This window comes from Pleurodeles waltl, chromosome 6, assembly GCF_031143425.1.
Source record: "Pleurodeles waltl isolate 20211129_DDA chromosome 6, aPleWal1.hap1.20221129, whole genome shotgun sequence".
NCBI lineage: Eukaryota > Metazoa > Chordata > Amphibia > Caudata > Salamandridae > Pleurodeles > Pleurodeles waltl.
In genome coordinates, this window is record NC_090445.1 from 954,678,869 (window position 1) to 954,683,888 (window position 5,020).

Consider the following 5,020-nt stretch of genomic DNA (forward strand, 5'->3'; position numbering starts at 1 on the left):
GTTTGCAAAGGATTCTGGGTAACAGAACCTGGTCCGAGGCACACAAGTCACCCCATCTTGGATTCCCCTAGGTGTCTAGTTTTCAGAAATGCACAGGTTTGGTAGGTTTCCCTAGGTGGCGACTGAGCTACAGGCCAAAATCTACAGGTAGGCACTTTGCAAAAAACACATCTGTTTTCTTTCAAAAATTTGGGATGTGTCCACGTTTTGCTTTAGGGCGTTTCATGTCGCGGGTGCTAGGCCTACCCACACAAGTGAGGTATCATTTTTATCGGGAGACGTGGGGGAACGCTGGGTGGAAGGAAATTTGTGGCTCCTCTCAGATTCCAGAACTTTCTGCCACAGAAATGTGAGGAACATGTGGTTTTTTAGCCAAATTTTGAGGTTTGCAAAGGATTCTGGGTAACAGAACCTGGTCCGAGCCACACAAGTCACCCCATCGTGGATTCCCCTAGGTCTCTAGTTTTCAGAAATGCACAGGTTTGGTAGGTTTCCCTAGGTGGCGGCTGAGCTACAGGCCAAAATCTACAGGTAGGCACCTTGCAAAAAACACCTCTGTTTTCTTTCAAAAATTTGGATGTGTCCACGTTGCGCTTTGGGGCGTTTCCTGTCGCGGGCGCTAGGCCTACCCTCACAAGTGAGGTATCATTTGTATCGGGAGACATGGGGGAACGCTGGGTGGAAGGAAATTTGTGGCTCCTCTCAGATTCCAGAACTTTCTGCAACAGAAATGGGAGGAACATGTGTTTTTTTAGCCAAATTTTGAGGTTTGCAAAGGATTCTGGGTAACAGAACCTGGTCCGAGCCACACAAGTCACCCCATCGTGGATTCCCCTAGGTCTCTAGTTTTCAGAAATGCACAGGTTTGGTAGGTTTCCCTAGGTGGCGGCTGAGCTACAGGCCAAAATCTACAGGTAGGCACCTTGCAAAAAACACCTCAGTTTTCTTTCAAAAATTTGGATGTGTCCACGTTGCGCTTTGGGGCGTTTCCTGTCGCGGGCGCTAGGCCTACCCTCACAAGTGAGGTATCATTTGTATCGGGAGACATGGGGGAACGCTGGGTGGAAGGAAATTTGTGGCTCCTCTCAGATTCCAGAACTTTCTGCAACAGAAATGGGAGGAACATGTGTTTTTTTAGCCACATTTTGAGGTTTGCAAAGGATTCTGGGTAACAGAACCTGGTCCGAGCCACACAAGTCACCCCATCTTGGATTCCCCTAGGTCTCTAGTTTTCAGAAATGCACAGGTTTGGTAGGTTTCCCTAGGTGGCGACTGAGCTACAGGCCAAAATCTACTGGTAGGCACTTTGCAAAAAACACCTCTGTTTTCTTTCAAGAATTTGGATCTGTCCACGTTGCGCTTTGGGGCGTTTCCTGTCGCGGGCACTAGGCCTACCCACACAAGTGAGGTATAATTTTTATCGGGAGACGTGGTGGAACGCTGGGTGGAAGGAAATTTGTGGCTCCTCTCAGATTCCAGAACTTTCTGCCACAGAAATGTGAGGAACATGTGTTTTTTTAGCCAAATTGTGAGGTTTGCAAAGGATTCTGGGTAACAGAACCTGGTCCGAGCCACACAAGTCACCCCATCTTGGATTCCCCTAGGTGTCTAGTTTTCAGAAATGCACAGGTTTGGTAGGTTTCCCTAGGTGGCGACTGAGCTACAGGCCAAAATCTTCAGGTAGGCACTTTGCAAAAAACACATCTGTTTTCTTTCAAAAATTTGGGATGTGTCCACGTTGCGCTTTGGGGCGTTTCATGTCGCGGGTGCTAGGCCTACCCACACAAGTGAGGTATCATTTTTATCGGGAGACGTGGGGGAACGCTGGGTGGAAGGAAATTTGTGGCTCCTCTCAGATTCCAGAACTTTCTGCCACAGAAATGTGAGGAACATGTGGTTTTTTAGCCAAATTTTGAGGTTTGCAAAGGATTCTGGGTAACAGAACCTGGTCCGAGCCACACAAGTCACCCCATCGTGGATTCCCCTAGGTCTCTAGTTTTCAGAAATGCACAGGTTTGGTAGGTTTCCCTAGGTGGCGGCTGAGCTACAGGCCAAAATCTACAGGTAGGCACCTTGCAAAAAACACCTCTGTTTTCTTTCAAAAATTTGGATGTGTCCACGTTGCGCTTTGGGGCGTTTCCTGTCGCGGGCGCTAGGCCTACCCTCACAAGTGAGGTATCATTTGTATCGGGAGACATGGGGGAACGCTGGGTGGAAGGAAATTTGTGGCTCCTCTCAGATTCCAGAACTTTCTGCAACAGAAATGGGAGGAACATGTGTTTTTTTAGCCAAATTTTGAGGTTTGCAAAGGATTCTGGGTAACAGAACCTGGTCCGAGCCACACAAGTCACCCCATCTTGGATTCCCCTAGGTCTCTAGTTTTCAGAAATGCACAGGTTTGGTAGGTTTCCCTAGGTGGTGGCTGAGCTACAGGCCAAAATCTACAGGTAGGCACTTTGCAAAAAACACCTCTGTTTTCTTTAAAAAATTTGGATGTGTCCACGTTGCGCTTTGGGGCGTTTCCTGTCGCGGGCGCTAGGCCTACCCACACAAGTGAGGTATCATTTTTATCGGGAGATGTGGGGGAACGCTGGGTGGAAGGAAATTTGTGGCTCCTCTCAGATTCAAGAACTTTCTGCCACAGAAATGTGAGGAACATGTGTTTTTTTAGCCAAATGTTGAGGTTTGCAAAGGATTCTGGGTAACAGATCTTGGTCCGAGCCACACAAGTCACCCCATCATGGATTCCCAATGGTCTCTAGTTTTCAGAAATGCACAGGTTTGGTAGGTTTCCCTAGGTGGCGGCTGAGCTAGAGGCCAAAATCTACAGGTAGGCACTTTGCATAAAACACCTCTGTTTTCTTTCAAAAATTTGGATGTGCCCACGTTGCGCTTTGGGGCGTTTCCAGTCGCGGGCGCTAGGCCTACCCACACAAGTGAGGTATCATTTTTATCGGGAGACGTGGGGGAACGCTGGGTGGAAGGAAATTTGTGGCTACTCTCAGATTCCAGATCTTTCTGCCACAGAAATGTGAGGAACATGTGTTTTTTTAGCCAAATTTTGAGGTTTGCAAAGGATTCTGGGTAACAGAACCTGGTCCGAGCCACACAAGTCACCCCATCTTGGATTCCCAATGGTCTCTAATTTTCAGAAATACATAGGTTTGGTACGTTTCCCTAGGTGGCAGCTGAGCTAGAGGCCAAAATCTACAGGTAGGCACTTTGCAAAAAACACCTCTGTTTTCTTTAAAAAATTTGGATGTGTCCACGTTGCGCTTTGGGGCGTTTCCTGTCATGGGCGCTAGGCCTACCCACACAAGTGAGGTATCATTTTTATCGCGAGACGTGGGGGAACGCTGGGTGGAAGGAAATTTGTGGCTCCTCTCAGATTCCAGAACTTTCTGCCACAGAAATGTGAGGAACATGTGTTTTTTTAGCCAAATTGTGAGGTTTGCAAAGGGTTCTGGGTAACAGAACCTGGTCCGAGCCACACAAGTCACCCCATCTTGGATCCCCTAGGTCTCTAGTTTTCAGAAATGCACAGGTTTGGTAGGTTTCCCTAGGTGGCGGCTGAGCTACAGGCCAAAATCTACAGGTAGGCACTTTGCAAAAAACACCTGTTTTCTTTCAAAATTTGGATGTGTCCACGTTGCGCTTTGGGGCATTTCCTGTCGCGGGCGCTAGGCCTACCCACACAAGTGAGGTATCATTTTTATCAGGAGACATGGGGGAACGCTGAGTGGAAGGAAATTCGTGGCTCTTCTCAGATTCCAGAACTTTCTGCCACAGAAATGTGAGGAACATGTGTTTTTTTGGCCAAATTGTGAGGTTTGCAAAGGATTCTGGGTAACAGAACCTGGTCCGAGCCACACAAGTCACCCCACTTGGATTCCCCTAGGTCTCTAGTTTTCAGAAATGCACAGGTTTGGTAGGTTTCTCTAGGTGGCGACTGAGCTACAGGCCAAAATCTACAGGTAGGCACTTTGCAAAAAACACCTCTGTTTTCTTTCAAAAATTTGGATCTGTCCACGTTGCGCTTTGGGGCGTTTCTTGTCACGGGTGCTAGGCTTACCCACACAAGTGAGGTATCATTCTTATCGGGAGACGTGGTGGAACGCTGGGTGGAAGGAAATTTGTGGCTCCTCTCAGATTCCAGAACTTTCTGCCACAGAAATGTGAGGAACATGTGTTTTTTTAGCCAAATTGTGAGGTTTGCAAAGGATTCTGGGTAACAGAACCTGGTCCGAGCCACACAAGTCACCCCATCTTGGATTCCCCTAGGTCTCTAGTTTTCAGAAATGCACAGGTTTGGTAGGTTTCCCTAGGTGGCGACTGAGCTACAGGCCAAAATCTACTGGTAGGCACTTTGCAAAAAACACCTCTGTTTTCTTTCAAGAATTTGGATCTGTCCACGTTGCGCTTTGGGGCGTTTCCTGTCGCGGGCACTATGCCTACCCTCACAAGTGAGGTATCATTTTTATCGGGAGACGTGGTGGAACTCTGGGTGGAAGACAATTTGTGGCTCCTCTCAGATTCCAGAACTTTCTGCCACAGAAATGTGAGGAACATGTGTTTTTTTAGCCAAATTGTGAGGTTTGCAAAGGATTCTGGGTAACAGAACCTGGTCCGAGCCACACAAGTCACCCCATCTTGGATTCCCAATGGTCTCTAGTTTTCAGAAATGCACAGGTTTGGTAGGTTTCCCTAGGTGGCGGCTGAGCTAGAGGCCAAAATCTACAGGTAGGCACTTTGCAAAAAAAACACCTCTGTTTTCTTTCAAAAATTTGGATGTGTCCACATTGCGCTTTGGGGCGTTTTCTGTCATGGGCGCTAGGCCTACCCACACAAGTGAGGTATCATTTTTATCGGGAGACGTGGGGGAATGCTGGGTGGAAGGAAATTTGTGGCTCCTCTCAGATTCAAGAACTTTCTGCCACAGAAATGTGAGGAACATGTGTTTTCTTAGCCAAATTGTGAGGTTTGCAAAGGATTCTGGGTAACAGAACCTGGTCCGAGCCGC